Raw genomic sequence first — 17650 nt, 5'->3', positions numbered from 1 at the left:
GTTAACCTGGACAATGGACATTTTTATTAGTTATTCGATTTCACATAACTAAAAGCTCTTAATTCAATTATCATTATAATTAGATGTTCATGTAGCAATGGCCATAATAATGTACCTGTTAGCGAGCAGCTGTAGGGAATCTCTAACAAGATGGAACTCATCTGCAGTCAGATTCTGGCAACAGTTGGCGGTGATGGACAACGCCGCACGTTGTGCATTGATGGAGAAGAAGTCCAGGTAAGTGAGGCAAGCTGACACACCACGCTGAAATTCAAGTAAGTAAAGAAAACATATTATATATATTTCATTTCGTCATGGCATATTTTTTGTCAAAAAAGAGTGATACTAACTTTTGTACTTCTTTGTAGGTATACTAAGGCTGAGATCTATAGAGCGTACTTAGACTTTGCTCAGACTAAACTAGAGAGTTAAGTCTAAAGTCCGTATTTATCTCATATAAAAAATAAATATAATAAAAAAATATCATCATAGGCCCTGGGTTCAAAGTTTTGAGCCCAGTGCCACAAGTACACACAACCTTTGAATTTCTTCGCAGTTGTGTTTCCTCACGATATTTTCGGTAAACGGTCCAAAACAGCACCCTGGTACTCGTGGATAGCTAGAACCGGCGCCTCCTGATGGAGGCATCGGCTTTACGTGACCCACGTTCTCAACAGTTATATATAAACTGGCTTCAAAGAAACTGGGCGTCATAAATAGAGCACGGCAATACTTCAAGCCGGCCCACATTCTAGCGCTCTACAAAGCGCAAGTCCGGCCACACATGGAGTATTGCTGTCATCTCTGGTCTGGCGCACCCCAGTATCAGCTCGATCCATTTGACCGCGTGCAACGCAGAGCAGCTCGAATTGTCGGGGACCCAGTACTCTGTGAACGGCTGGATCACTTGGCATTGCGTAGAGACGTCGCTTCATTGTGTGTCTTCTACCGCATTTATCACGGGGAGTGTACCGAAGAGCTGTTCAACCTGATTCCTGCCGCCAAATTTCACCTTCGCACGACACGCCACAAGTTACGATATCATCCCCACCATCTGGATGTGTGGCGGTCCTGCACAGTGCGGTTTTCAAGGAGCTTTCTTCCTCGTACTACGAAGCTGTGGAATGAGCTTCCTTGTGCGGTGTTTCCGGGACGATACGACATGGGTACCTTCAAGAAAAGCGCGTACACCTTCCTTAAAGGCCGGCAACGCTCTTGTGATTCCTCTGGTGTAGCAGGAGAGTGTGGGCGGCGGTGATCTCTTAACACTAGGTGACCCGTACGCTGGTTTGTCCTCCTATTCCATAAAAAAAAAGTTATAACGCACAAACAAAAACATTAACCATCAATAAGAGGCAGTTTTAAATGTTGCTCTCTGTGTGAATTAATCAGTTCTATCTCTTCATTGTAGTAAGAAAAAGGCCATGACATATTTTGTCCATAGCTTCTTCCAATAATAGCATGAATCCTTTCATGCAAGCTCTCTAATTCTTGGATTTCGACCTGGCACTCTTCAATACACCTCCAATCTGGTTAGGGAACCAATGTTTCTCCAAAGGTTCTCCTAAACCTTTGGCATTCATCTTCATCATGATTGGCTCAATATTCCTTTTTCAATAACTGTCACACATTGACGTACAATAAACAACTAGACTTCAAATCGCCTAAAGGTCGTCATAAAACCTTAACTTATACAGATAAAATTAAAACATTCACTGAAATTAGCACCTTATTGTGGGGCAATGTTCAAAGTCTATTGTATACGCTCATTAGAATTAGTAACACTACGTCACACGCAAGACGGACGCGAACTCAAGGCAAGAATATTTTTTTAGCAATTGAAATGTAATTTTTAGCAAAATGATTAAAAACGTTAAGTAACTCACACAATTTTGTTAATTTAAAGGACCACTTACGTGAAATACTCCACTGCATCCTTTAGAAGTATGGATATGACTGATATGGATATATATTTGGACAGTTTTTCACTGAACACTGTCATTGCGTGACGTTCTATTCAAAGCGCGGTCGAAACAATTGAACGAAAACTCTGCCTAATAGACGAGTAGGCAGAGTTTTGCTTCAGATAATTTTTGAGCGTGATTGTCCAGTCTAGTTGTTTCTTATTACTTCAATAGCTGTCACATTATTTTCTTTAACTCACTCAAAATTATGTAAAATGTAAAATGAAACTTACAGCTTGCAGGATCGCTTTAGAGTGTCGCCTGGAGAGCATGTCGAGTGCAGTAAGGCTCTGCTCGGCCACATCCATACAAGTGATGGCCTGCAGCTTGTCTAGGAAGGCGGGCACGGCCAGGGCCACTGCGCCGCTACTGCGGGGGAGCGCTTCCAGCATGTATGTGAGGGCGCGACATGCGTGGTTCATCTGCATGGTGTCATTACTTTATAAATTTCTATAAAATCTTATATAATAATATTTAATTTATATGTCTAGATAGTCTCTTGCTGCTGGAAAACTGTAGAAAACAGCCCAGGTTTATTATTTATTAATTTTGTGTACGTGACAAACTACGTCTTACTACTCACACTCGCGATTTGTATGTTAATGGCTCAAAACAGAGGTTACCTGTCAACCTCAACTGTTTTTACAGCTGTCACAGTCTCTAGAGGTATAAGTGATCAAAGTATAAAATCATGCTATAGAAAACAACACAACAAACATTTTGGATCAGATCAATAATTTGACGTTTATAAATAAAAAATCGATAAGGAGTATACACTTCATTTACATTTTTTTTTAAATTAAACTTAAGAGTGGTAATTCATATTATTAAAGCCCATGTTTTAATGGGATTTATAAAATAAATAATCAAATAAACAGAAACTGTCATACATATAATTTACAAATAGTTGTTGGTTAGGTTCATATGATGTGTTGCAAGAATCATCACTTACCTACAGGTGGATTACATTTGCCTCACTCATTAGGATGACCCAACATGTCAAAGTTATGTAACTACAGGATGATTACATTTGCTTGACTCATTTGAATGACTCACCATGTCAAAGTAACGTACCTACACGTGTATTACATTTGCCTCCCTCATACTAAAGACTCACCATGTCAAAGTTATGTTCGGCGGCGAGCAGGTTGACCAGCGCGGGCACGACCTGCCTCACGGGGAATCCCGCAAGCGTGTCCTCGTTACCCATTACCAGCAGCTGACACATCTCGATGACGGCTTGCAGCTGCTGGCCTTCGTCGCCTGTAGCCTGCAGCCCTGCCAACAGCTGTGCGGCCTTCGATGCAGCTGCTACATAATTTAACACAGGCAATGAAAGTCAAATGAAATCCATAATTTTATAAGAGGACAAAACGAGTATATGTACAGGTCGCATATACTCGTTTTGTCCTCTTGTCGGTATGTAATTACCGCGAACCATACTCTCTTGCAACATGATAGGAATCACAAATACGTGGCGAGCAAGGATCGAACCGGCGAGAGCCAATGGTTCCTTATGCGGATTTACAAAAAAATATAGGCGTGATATATTGTTAAAGTATCTCCTTGTAATTTAATTTTGAAAAATATACTATTAGCAATTTTTTGTGTAGGGAAAAAAGCAAAATTCATCAATGTTTATATTGTAAATAAAGTAACTTAATGTGATACAATTAGGCAAAAAAAGGAATTAATTTAATGTGTACAACATGGATGACTGAATTTGCTATAAACTGTGGTAACAATAATGTTAACAACACCAGGAAGAGACTAAATCTTATAATGCCTGGATCTTGTTGTTAACAACAAGATCCCAGAAAATACTCAAAACAAATGTATTATGATATTTAAAAGAATTAGATTATAAAATTCAAAAAATTTGTTAAAAAAACGTTTGTGTGGTAAATGTTACTATAACATAAATGACTTTCTTAATAATACCACAGATTGGGAAAGGAGCGACTGTCCTTAGGCTATTAAATAATAAGTATTGTGTCATATTAGATTGCAACCATATTTTTATGAAGAAAAAAAAGAAACCCACTGAGTTTCTCCCGCCCGTTCTTCTCAAGTGTAAAGCATAAATTTTCGAATGCTTAGTAGTTTTTGAGTTACAATAAGTGATGATAAACTTCTGAATTGTATTACTTATGCTTTTTCGGATGGACTGAATAACTTATATGTTAGTGGGGAATGGATGAATGCAACAGACTGATTGATTTGACTATAGAGAATATATGGATGGAAGTGGAAAAGTGTACCTAGATTAAGACAGGTTGATGCCATTTAAAGGAACAAGAGAAGCATGGCGGGTGAGGTGTCATAGTTACCAGAGTTGGCAGTGACGGTGCGGTGCAGCAGGTGCTGCATGCGCGGGCCCAGCGCTCCCAGCAGGTGGGGCGGCAGGCCGCGCGCCTCCAGCAGCGCCTGCAGCCGGCCCACCTCGCCCTCCTCCGACGACGACTCCTCCGCGGCCGCCGCGCCCGCAACCGCGCACTCCTCCGACGGCGGAGAGGCTGCACACGGAGCGGGGCACAACATGTTACTGCATACACATTACTAACAACGGGCGCACTACGCGGAAGATCGGCCGTCAAACAAAACTCTGCCTATAGACGCGTAGGCAGAGTTTTGCTTCAGACAATTGTTGAGCGTAATTGTGAGTCTAGTATTGGGACACTAGAGATAATAGTTAACATATACGTCGTATACAAAATATTTTAACAGGTTGATGCCAGTTAAAGCATGGAGCTAGAGAAGCATGGCATTATCTTTGTCTACTGGGATACAGGCATGGTTATGTGATGATGATGTATTCATAAAAAAAAATTAAGAGCAATAGAAAGATTTTATTACAGCATATTTCGTACCTTTGCCCTTAGGCTTAGCATCGTTGGGCGCGTTGTCGGGCATCGATACCGCTGATGAAGACACCGGCGGCGTCGACGATGTTGAGGCCACGGCACCCTGAAGTATATAATACTTATTACAATTAAGTTTTAATCAAAATTCATTACACCACAGCATCATTCATTATTTTCATTTAAGTTTCTGTATCCCTTTAGGTGGGGCAGACGGTATCCACTGTGCATCTCGATCGCGACCGGCCCTGAGTATATTACTTGATCTCACTGCAGGTCTTTCCGATGTCTTTCGCTTCGTCAATGACAGTCTACCGCCAGGTATGCTTAGGATGGCCGCGTTTGCGTTTTCCTTGAGAGTTCCAATCTAGGGCTTGCCTCGGAATATGGTTGGGATCGCTCCGGAGTGGGGCCAATCCAGCACTGTTTGCGGCGTGTTATTTGTTGGTCGATTGGGACTTCATGACAGCGTTGCTAAAGATGATTGTTGGAAATTTTTTCGGGCCAGTAAATACCACAACGTACAACGACTAAACATATAACGACAGTGCCTACTAGAAGATTTGTCTGTCAACCCGCCATTTTAACGATTCAACGACCTAAGAATAAAACTAAATAATATCTAGGAAAATATAAAATAACTTTTAATAAGAGTGGTAGCGGTACAATCGGGGACCCACGCCCTTCTAGTGTTTTACCCCGATTACCCCCCTCCCCTCAACTCCTATCCCTCCTATGTAATGGCGAGGCATTTAGTAAGTATTTCTCGTGACAGGTATCGTCATGCTCGCTTAAATGCCTCTGCTTGTGGCGGCGACGTGGGGCGGGTCGTTCCCTTCCCTAAAATATAGTCGAGGGAGGCGATGGCTGGTCCATGCGTCATGCTCGTGAACGGGTGTTACTCGTGGTGGCTGGATCTTGTTACTGGGAGGTCTGCTTGATGTGTTTTTAATTATTATTATTTCCTTTAAAGTTAAAGTTATTATTTATTTTATGAAATGCTCACATAATGCCTCTATTTATTTACGGTATGTGTGGACTATACTCAATAACTCTTGTGTTTATAAGTATTAATTTACTTTTTTTCTTTTTTTGACTTACTCGTGTAAGCCTTTCAGTTTTTAACATTTGAGTATTTTTGTTGCGTCACTTTGCATATATTGTAATTGAAATGATTTGTAAAACAATTAAATGTAAATCTTGACTTAAAAGAGTGGCAACGAGTTTCTTGCTACTTCTTCTCATTAGCTCAACCCTTTACGAAGTAGCGGTAAATTCAATATGAAACAATTTATTTTTTTGACATTCATAAGTGTCATTTCCATAACCTACACGAATAACGAGTTTTTGAATTTGATCTAACACAAAATATCACAATCATTGAATGGAAGATTATTATATATCACATCAAAACATAACAATTATTACATGGGTTTTAGTACTATTTATGACAAAATAAAAGTGCAATATTAAGAATATTTACCGTGGTTAAAGCTTGCTGGTGTGAGCGGCTTGACGCAGCGCCTGTACTGGCGCACGAACCCAGACTGCTTTTACCTGGAACATTACAAATGGCTTGAGAATTTATGACTCGTGACAAAAAAATATATAAACATTGCTAGTACCGTAGTAATCTTGCTACAAAATACATGGGGAAAATTTAATTTCCAATGAAGAGGTTATGTCTAATTGCGAATTACTGGCATAATAGTGCAATTTCTTCACCATTTGAATGTTGCGTTAATTCATATAATGTTCTCGTAGAACGTCCTTCTAAATATTCTAATCCATTGAAGCGATGGTGATAACTTACATGGTGATATACATATATATAATATATTGTACCTGGACGACCGAGCCATACTCGGATTTTTAATAAGGTACAAAACTTGACCAAAAATAAACTAATAGAAAATCTGGATTTGAAACGGGGTCTTCTGCTTTCTGGATCAGCTAGATTCATTTCTCGCCCCGAAACTAACCTTATACTAAATTTCATTAAAATCGTTGTAGCTGAATCCCAGATTCAGATTATGTTTATACAGGGTGTCCCGTAATCAGTGGACCAACGGGATACCCGTGATAGGGGTGGTCATCATCTCTCGAAAACACCAAATTTTACTGTTCTAGGGCCAGTAGTTCAAAAGATATGATTTTTTAAGCATTATTTTGAAAATTCTACCCTTATCAACACAAAAGTTGAAAAAAAATATTTTTTATTTTTATTTTGCCCTGTTTCTTAACTTAAGGTGGCTGAGGAAACATGTGTCTTCACAATTAAATCCATTTTTGTGAATAAATATTGCCAAATTAAAAATTAAAAACCAAAACATGCGCAAATATCAAATAACTAAATTTGCAACGTGATGTTTGAAGCAAGCTAGTGCAAAAAAAATGTATGACAGCCTTGCGGACCATTATTTAAAAAACATCTGCAGTTCATACTGATTCCAAAAAGGTATAACAATATTACATTTTACAAAAAAAATAACTTAATAACCAATTTTAGACTCCAATTGCGAGAAACATTTAAGCGCTATCTATTCTGAGAATTATTTTGTTATCGAGAGAGAGATAACACAATATGCTATCTCTTTCTCGCTCAGGTACCTTTTTCGTTTACGGGGTCCTATTGGCCGACGCCTATGATCCCCACACCCTAATTTTTCAAATTATTCTTAGTTTCATCAGAGACTTGCTCATAGCTCGTAGCTGCACACGTGTTTTTTACTTCGCTACCATTACGACTCTTTTTTTTGGTGACTGACGCTTGAATTGGACCTTGTTTGTCTTTGTGATTTGGATACTGTTTGCCCGGATTTTATAAAATGCCTAATACCTATACTCCTCGTGAATATGCTGAGATGTATTTTATTTACGGTCTGTGTAATGCAAACGCTCGGCAAGCAGCCCGTACGTATCGTGAGCGCTATCCTAATCGCGACCGCTATCCGGATCATCGAATTTTTCTCCGTGTAAATAACGCGTATTTAGAAGGCAGAATTCCCGGAGCTGCAAACAACGTGGGAAGACCTAGAAGAGTCGATGAACTTCAAATACTGGCCGAAGTGACAGAAGAACCTTCTACGAGTGTTCGTCGTATTTCAAGACGTACTGGTATAGCAAAAACAACAGTACATCGCATTTTAAAAAGAAACAGTTTATACCCTTATCATATTCAACGAGTGCAGGCACTATTACCTGCTGATTATCAACGGAGGATAGATTTTTGTGCAGAGATGCTTCGCCGATGCCGACAAGATCCACTATTTTTCAATTCAATATTATGGAGCGATGAATCGTGTTTTAAAAGAGTTGGAGTGTTTAACATTCATAATTTACATGAATGGGCTGTTGTGAATCCACGTATTGTACGAGAAGATAGATTCCAGCACCAGTTTGGAGTCAATTTGTGGGCTGGAATCTTAGATGGTAAACTTATTGGTCCATTTGAGCTCCCACCGAGGCTTAATGGTGCTCGGTACTTGCAATTTTTAAGAAATGACTTAAGTAATTTATTAGCAAATGTACCACAGGAGGTATGTGAGAGGATGTGGTTACAGCATGATGGCGCACCCGCTCATTATTGCAGACAAGTGAGGGAATATTTAAACGAGTCTTACCCAAGTAGGTGGATTGGACGAGGAGGTACAATCCCATGGCCAGCTCGATCACCTGATCTTAATCCATTGGATTATTTTTTATGGGGATATTTTAAAGAATCCGTATATGAAACCGTTAACGATAACGAAAGACAGCTAAGACAAAAACTGAATGTGGTGAGTGAAAAAGTCAAAAATAATGAAAGGGCGTTAAAAAGTTTAAAAAGAAATTTTATAAGAAGATGCCGGCTATGCCTTAGAGTAAGAGGAAGACATTTCGAACATTTATTATAAGAAATAAATAAAAAAATTCTAACTATTTACTTTTGTTTTATTGTAAATTCCGCCAAGAAATTGCTATCTAATGTTGATTTAAAATAATTATTGTCTTTTATTGTTTCACAATAATGATTAATTATACCTTTTTGGAATCAGTATGAACTGCAGATGTTTTTTAAATAATGGTCCGCAAGGCTGTCATACATTTTTTTTGCACTAGCTTGCTTCAAACATCACGTTGCAAATTTAGTTATTTGATATTTGCGCATGTTTTGGTTTTTAATTTTTAATTTGGCAATATTTATTCACAAAAATGGATTTAATTGTGAAGACACATGTTTCCTCAGCCACCTTAAGTTAAGAAACAGGGCAAAATAAAAATAAAAAATATTTTTTTTCAACTTTTGTGTTGATAAGGGTAGAATTTTCAAAATAATGCTTAAAAAATCATATCTTTTGAACTACTGGCCCTAGAACAGTAAAATTTGGTGTTTTCGATAGATGATGACCACCCCTATCACGGGTATCCCGTTGGTCCACTGATTACGGGACACCCTGTATACAAGAATTGTTCGTTTAAAGATATAAGATATATATTATATTAGCATATTATTATCCCTAGTATGTGTTAGTATGAGCGTCATACCCCTCTTGTCCTTGCGCGCGGACGATGACTGCGCGTGCGGCTGCGGCATGTCGCGCCCGCGTCGCCGACCGCTGCCCCCCGCCTCGTCCGGCCCTGCGCTCGCCTGCTACATACACAACATGGTTACTTCTTGTTGTTTGGATGGGCCCAGGGAGTAAAAAGAATGGGAACTTATCAAAAGTTTTTTATTTTTTACCGGGCACCTTTGCACAAGTATTATGGGTACCGAAACGGCGCCTTTTTCCGCCGTACACCAGTAATGTGCAAGCATTATTGTTTCGGTCTTAAGGGCGCCGCAGCTAGTGAAATTAATGGGCAAATGAGATTTTTACATCTTATCTCTCAAGGTGACGAGCGCCATTATTGTAGTGCCGCTCAGAAAATTTGGGTTTTGCAAGAATCAGATCAAGAGCGGCACGGTATTGTAGTGGGCAAGGCGTATGATTAACACGAGTGTTACACATTTAAATAAAACACTTCTTAAAGGATTAAAACGCTTGTAATTGTAACCGTGTAAAAATTAAAGTTAATAATTAAAAATGTAATGTAAATATAAACACAGTTACAATTACACGCGTTTTAATCCTTTAAAAAAATTTTATTTACCAGCATACACATCACCCACTTAAAGACTTACTAACTCGAAACATATACCCAATAATATCGTTTTAAGGTACTAAAAAAATCCACCTGTCTTTTAGAGGATGTTTCCTGCCTCTGACGCTGAGAGCTGTTGGCTCCTCTCGTCAGGCAAGCTCCCAGAGTCGCACCCGTTGCAGCAGCGATACTCTGTGAATTTGAAGGTACCCATTAAGTTTTTCATTTAAATTATATTTCATTCGAAATTCAACATTTTTTTTTTAATTAGCTTTCGTGCACCCCAAGAATGAAAGGAATCTCTTTGTATGCGCTCTATACGATTAATATGACATGCATTTGTAGTGTGCGAACTAAGGACTAATGCACGTCCTATAATAGGTGCATTTTAGTGCAGTAATGTTTTTAAAAATCTTATTTTATCCGTATGAATCCTAGCATTTTAAAAGATCTGTAATGTCTATACGACTAGTAGAAGATAACTTATTATCTAATTCTCTCTAACTCCCAAGTCCCGAATTAAATCCACTAAGATTAGGTAGTAGCGTTAAGTGTGTAAAAATTAAGTTTCTTTATTTATTTTTCAATTTGGAATATATCTTGTCAAAATAATAGTAAAGATTGCCATTCTTGGTCATTCAGAATATATTATCAAGTTTTTATCAGTAGCTACTTAGTATTTATTGCATTGTCATTATAATTAGGTAAATAAATACAAATGACACATAAAGATAAGAAAAATATGTCTTCAATTAAATGGTCATTTTTATGTATTTCTGCTAGACTAGTAACTTAAAAATTATCAAGCGAACTTTAGCATCGTAGTAAAATGAACCATTTTTGTGACTACAAAATTTGTATTCAATATTCCTTGCAAATCATAATGAATTTTTCGAAATACGTAGAAAGTAATTTAGATATTTAAAACTTCATTATGAAATTTTAAAAGCAGCTATTTTTCCATGTTGCACTACATTTGAATGTTTTGTTGGTGTAAAGAGGTAAGATTTTCACGTGTGTGTATATTCTCGTGAGAATTGCCCGTGTTATGATTTCTGTAACGCAAACATACAGGAAAGTGCATAAAACTGATGTTTATTATGATATTATATAAACATGAGTATCGTCCTTTAATATTATGACTTATTTGGTGGCGGATTTTGTAGTTTTTTAAAGATGCCAGTAATTATGATAGTATAGGGCTATAGTAAAATATAGACAATATGTATATTAGTTTAAGTATATTGTACAATGAGAGTCTTACAAATTTTGCGAATATTACTGGTTTGTTATTTTTTTTACATTTTCCGGTGTGTTATGGTTACTTGTCATTTCTAATACACGACAAATATGTACATAAATAACGACTCACATAGCATCCTAGTGGTTAGTGACCCTGCCTACTGAGCTACAGGTTCCAGGTTTGAACCCCGGTATATATGGGTATTATGTATGTTTAAGTAAGTATATTGTGTTAAATATATTGTTGTCTTGTAGCTATAATACCGGCTATGCCTTAGTAGAATAATAAAGGTATGCACTAAGTAACACACAAACAACATGTCTATTACACCTACAGGTTGTGAATAAATGTTTAAAGTACTTACTCTTCTTGCGTTAGTTTGACGTAAGTAGGGGAGATCGCGGGGGACAATAAGTAGTTTACTGTCAGGATAATACGCCTTTGAAGAGCCGGCTTCTGTCGATACAAAAGAAAATACATTAAAATGTGTCAACTCAAATAATCACACATCAAACATTATCATATTATTATCTACCTTGAAGGTCCTTGTATGGCGGCGGAGTGCTGTCTCTGCCGCGAGATTCACCTGTGGTCCTACTTTCAGTTACAGTCGTATTCTGTAGGTCGTCGCTTGTGGGCGGCTTAACTATAATTATACAATGGTTACTATTTATGTGTTTCCTACATATAACTTTATCAACAACTCTAGCTGCATTTGATATGTGATAAGACGTCTGATAAGCCTATGGCACAGCCCAACATTAAATAATGTCAGTATAAAATGCTCTACTCAACGAAAATAAATGCTTCACGTCATTACGATAAGAAATATGTTTACGTTAATTATGAGAAATAAACACGTATTATAGATTACCTGTATTACTGACGACAGTCGAAGTGGGTGGTCCGAGCCCTTTTGAGTAACGATTTCGAAGTCGATACGAGCAGGGCACGGGGTTAGAGACGTGCTCGTGTTCAGAGTCCGGAGTATCAATGGGGGTGTGTATTAAGTTATTCGAAGTCCCACAGGTCTCCCTTTTGTTTATATCAAACTTCAACCTCTTTTTGTAATCGTCTGTGTCAATAAGGTAGTTACTCTTTCTGCGCGAAAGCGAGTGGTGCGAAGACCGTTTCCTCTTCTTTCCTTTCTTGCGGTTTGCTGTAGGGCTGTATACAGAGTAGTCCGAATCAAGTGGCTCGGTTATAGTCGAGGAGCTAAATGGGGAATAAACGTAGTCCCTTTCTTCAAGTGGTAACAATCCGCCTTCACTCTGATTCGTCGGGCACGAAACTGCTGTAGTTGCGGCAGAATGCTGCAAGTAGGCAGGTGTTGTCGTTACAGTCTTGATATAATCAGTTGTTTGGTCACAAACACTCTCATCAGATCTCCGAGCTGTACGCGAGCGAGTGCAGTACGCAATGCACTCGTCGGTTGTGTTACTGCTCGGTGTGGAATGCCTTTTGTGTTTTTTCTTATCATACGACGAGGTCCGGCGGCGTTTGGAATATTCGCCGGCCGTGTGCTCTGTCGAATCGCCTTGTTTATAGTCGGTAGTGTCGTATCTGGTCTCGTAAACGTCCGCTCCGTAGGACCAGCGTTCCGATAAGGAATAGTCAGATCTGGGAAGTGAATTGACGAGACGAGAGCTTCTTCTCAGCTCGGCGTTTGCCCGGGGCTCGTAGTCAGTCGCGCAAGCTGAGGAGTGGCGGCTGGCACGCGGCACGGGTGAGGTCGCGTTGCGTCTGTTCCGACGACTGCGGCTTTCTTTACGCACTTCACGGAGCCACCGAGCGCCCACCACCCTGCTAGGAGAAGACCTGCAAACAATTACAACTTTATAAATATTAACATACAGTAAGTCAAAACATGACAGAATTGTTCAAGGGGGGTATCCATCATAAATATCTCAGAGACTAGTAAGGTATTGTGCATTATAACGATACGAGCGAAAACAAGCGAGCCATCGCTAACTGTCGGGCGACGTCGCTAATAGGGGATATGCGACTGCGTCTCAAAATTTTAACGTAAGTATTTCTTTTTCGTTGTTAATCTTTTTCTTTTGGAGCAGTGCTATTTAGCTTAAGATGTCTGAACGTAGTTTATAAGTATACATTACTGATTATAACGAAATAAGTCACCGGTACAGAAAAGAATAAGCACTTCCCAAAATGTTTAGAATTGCATGAGGGAACGCGATACGAGTTTTAGGCTGGCTCCATATATAACGTGTTACAAAATACCCCGTAAAAATATAATTAATTATCAAAGCCTAAAATTTTGTCAACCCTAGTAAGCTGTCATGTCAGGGAACCAGATTTTTAAACAGAAAGGCCTATCGTACCTTTTTACCTAATAATTGTCTAATTTACCCTTCTTTCGGCTTTTCGGTTAGTTTTGTAACATCCTGTATAACGACGGCGAAAGATAGCTTTTTTGATGGACGAAGTGCGTGCGTACAGGTGACCTGATGTTGAGTGATCACCGTCGCCCAGATTCTCGTGCAATACCCATGTCGTGTCATCCTGGAAACACCGCACAAGAAGCTCATTCCACGCCACACATCCAGATGGTAGGGTTTAATTCCTAATTTGTGGCGTGTCGTGCGAAGATGGAATTCTATAGCAGGAATCAGGACAAACGGCTCTTCGGAATACTTCCGTTATCTAACCGTTCACAGAGCACTGGATCCTCGACAAGTCGAGCAGCTCTGCGTTGCTCGCGCTTCGAACTGATAGTGGTGTCTGCCAGACCAGATGAGACAAGAATATTCCCTATTTGGCCGGACCTGCGCTTAGGAGAGCGCTAGAATGTGGGCTGGCTTGAAGTATTGCCGTGCTCTATTTATGCCCAGCTTGTTCGAAGCTAATTCCACTTCTTCTTCCAGATGACCGCGGAATTGGCAGTCGGTCGATATTTCGAGACACAGTATTCCGATACAAGATGAGGCATTAAGGGACGTGTTTTCGAAGAGCAGTGATACGACAATAATTGTGGTAAACGCGCAAACTTGAGTCTCCTGTTAAATTGGACAACGTTCATATTACCCCATTCCGCGACCTTCTCAATGGAGGACTCGATAGAATACACTGTTTCTTCCTGCACTGTTCGACGATTTCCCGAGAGAGATCTGCACGGCGTCTGCAGTACTGTCATCCGCTTAGCAATGCATGTTGGAGGAGTACAACATACCACGCCACTCAGCAAGTTTTGCGAAAACAAGTTTTTATGTAGGCGTGGGTAATTGTTATTAATTAAAAATATGTGATTATTTACGAGTAAAAATACCATCGTTCGAATTTCTAATAACCCTCCATATTTTTTTGCGAGCTAAATTGAATTACAGTGTCTCTTTGAAAAATTGATCTTGGTTAGGAAAATTTCGTGAGATGATTTTTTATTATTTCTTGTATTTGGTCTTTAACCAGACGAGTCATTTAATCGACTCCAAATGGCGTTTATGGATAAAGGCCTTTCTAAATACCGTAAACCATATACCGTTGGCATAACGAACTTAGTGCGGTCATCTGGCGTTGGGTGATGAAGAAAGAAATGATCGTCCTTCGGTTGTCACTAAGGAAAATGTGATAGCAGTGGACAATTTAATTCAAGAAAACAAAAATTCGATAAGGAAGCGTTCACAAGATTCTACACAAGCCACCTTCGCATTTGAAGGATAGTTTCGCATGGGTGCCGCATAACTTCTCCGAAGCTCAAAAGCTGCCCATGTGCCGTGACATGAACAATAAATTTGAAGCAAGTTTATTTCGGTACGTTTACGACATTGTGACAGGTGACGAATCCTGGATTTATCAATACGATCACGACACCAAGAATTAGGCGACAGTTTGGCTATTTCAAAACGAACCAACTCCTACCAAAGTGCGGCTTATCGAGGAACGCAGGAATAATTGTGATCGCTAGTTTCTTCACTGTGATGGGGTATTTAGTGTCGATAACATTACGAGATAAAAGCTACATTAACACCGATTATACACTACAAAAGCTAATCCGAAGTTTTCACTGCCATGAGCGACAGGCAACCGAATATCGGGCTCTGCGGGCTATTGCTTCATCACGACATCGTGCGCGTGCACCCAGCGCTTAATACAAGGAACTTCATGGGCACCACATAGGTCAATGCACCATGTGTCTTTTTTAAATAAAATATCAACTGAAAGGGATCCAGTTTTCGTCACCTGAAGATGCGCAATAGCGATCGAGAAGGCCGTAGAACGGGTATGTGCGGCAAACTGAAAAAAGTGTTTGGAAAACTGGTTTAGACGCATGAGACTTTGTAATAGAGGCTGGTGGATAGTACTTTGAAAATAATAAAGTTATTTAGTTCATATAAGTTATTAGGTGATTTATAAGTTTCTCAAAACTTTTTGAGTGCCCCCGTATCTTAGATACGCAGAAGAAACAGTGTAGGATAGCACACAGACTTTAGATTTAGCGTTCACGGGCTTCTGGTTTGAGCAACAGCCATCGACTACGACCTATATGCTGCGCTCAGTGAGGAAGCTGGAGGTCCACTTGCATAACCTCTCGGAAAGCCCAAATGATGGAAGTTTTGAGAGAAGCGTCTTGTGCCATACACGATCGAAGGCGTCCGCTATATCCAGACTAACTGAGAGCCCTTTTTGTGGCCATTTTTATGGACCAAAATTGTGTTCCCAAAAAAATAACAACCCAATAGTGTTCCAGTTAAAAAACACATTATATATAAATATTTAAAAAATATATATTTTAACTGGTGCGACATGTTCCATACAAAATGGTTGAAATAATATTTTGACGCTAAGTGCCACGCAGTGCGCTAATGCGTTCCGGCCTTTAATATTAATAAAATACTATTTGTATGTGCTACATATTGATTGCTTTGAAGTCGGTGCCAAACCAAATGTAATAGTAAGTACCTACACTCGCCACACGTTACTTTGAGCGGGATAGCTTCGTCTAGAACAAAACCACCCAAGCGGACAGACACGCGTGGCCAGACAACCTTAATAATTACAGTAAGTAAGCTGTTTATAATATTAAGTTTTATTTTGTTTAGGGCTTGGCACCGACTTATCTAAATAAGTGTAGATTTACTAAATTTTTCAATGCAGCAATGAATGTTTTGCGCTTTGCAATTTGATTACAGACAGTTAGAAATTCTGCCACAGATCGCACCCTTACTGTAAGTCGTTAAGGAGACCCCCCATTGATCATCATATTCGAGTACGACAATTACTAGTCTTGAACGAGTCTGTTATGGTAGATGACTTAAATATCCGAATAGCATAAAAAGATTCGGCCGAGTATCGTTAATTTGCTCCTAAGAATTGAAGAGTTCCGTTTTGTCATGGATTCCGTAATCGGAAAAAGTATATCTTTTTCCAACAAAAAAAGAATCATCGAAATCGGTTGGCGCGATATTGAGTTATTCGTACATTTGTCATCCACTTTACTAACCAAATTACAATGGCACCTCACGGGAAGCACCAGCTTTCAAATAAAAAAAAATAATTATCAAAATCGGTTCACCCAGTCGAAAGTTTTGAGGTAACAAACATAAAAAAAAGAACATACAGACCTATTGACAACCTTCTCCTTTTTTGAAGTCGGTTAAACATATAAATATAATACTCGCAAATGAACAAATATTATGAATAGAAAGACAAACAAGTGTCTGTGTCTCCAGACGATTTACAGAGTGCCATCAGAGGAGTTACGGAAGCCTAGCCTTTAATATTTTACCCACTTTTCTGAACCTATAATACAACAGCAAATTTAATTCCACAATTTGTTTTACACCATGCCCAGAAATACTTTTAATTCCAAATAGAAGCTCATGATCACACTTCACAAAAACACTTCAGATATTAATGTTGTATGTGTAATATATGTATATATCTGCCGGTTTGCATGTACCAATGATGAGAGGGATGTATGGGTCCACCCATAATTATGTGGAGGAACTCCTATAAACTGAGAGTTAGATTTTTTTAATTCATTATTTTTTTTATTTTAATTAAGTATTATTGAATGTAAAAAGTACAATATAAAATAAAAATGTATACAGGTAAAATTATATCCTGTATCTAGACAGCAAATTATAGTGTCAAAAAATTTTTAATACACTATTTCAATCTTCATTGTAAGTGGAATCCATCTTCATATTTGATGATCAAACTTACTGCACTGATTATAAATAATATTAATTTTAAAAAACGACAGCCTTGTTGGCATCATAGCGCTGGAACATACTTTCCGGATGATGATTGAAAAAGAGTGAGAAGGCTGTTCTTCTCACTCTTTTTCAACTCTTGTCCTTCTCACTCTGCCCTGCACACCATTGTGTGAAGTGGGAAAAAATTTATACTGTAACTGCAAGCACTTTATTAAATTTTTGACTTATTTCTGCTCGTTCAAATAAGGGGAATTATCTTATTTCTGTAATTTATGACTTATT

Source organism: Leptidea sinapis, chromosome 23, assembly GCF_905404315.1.
Source record: "Leptidea sinapis chromosome 23, ilLepSina1.1, whole genome shotgun sequence".
NCBI lineage: Eukaryota > Metazoa > Arthropoda > Insecta > Lepidoptera > Pieridae > Leptidea > Leptidea sinapis.
This window is presented reverse-complemented; position numbering follows the sequence as displayed.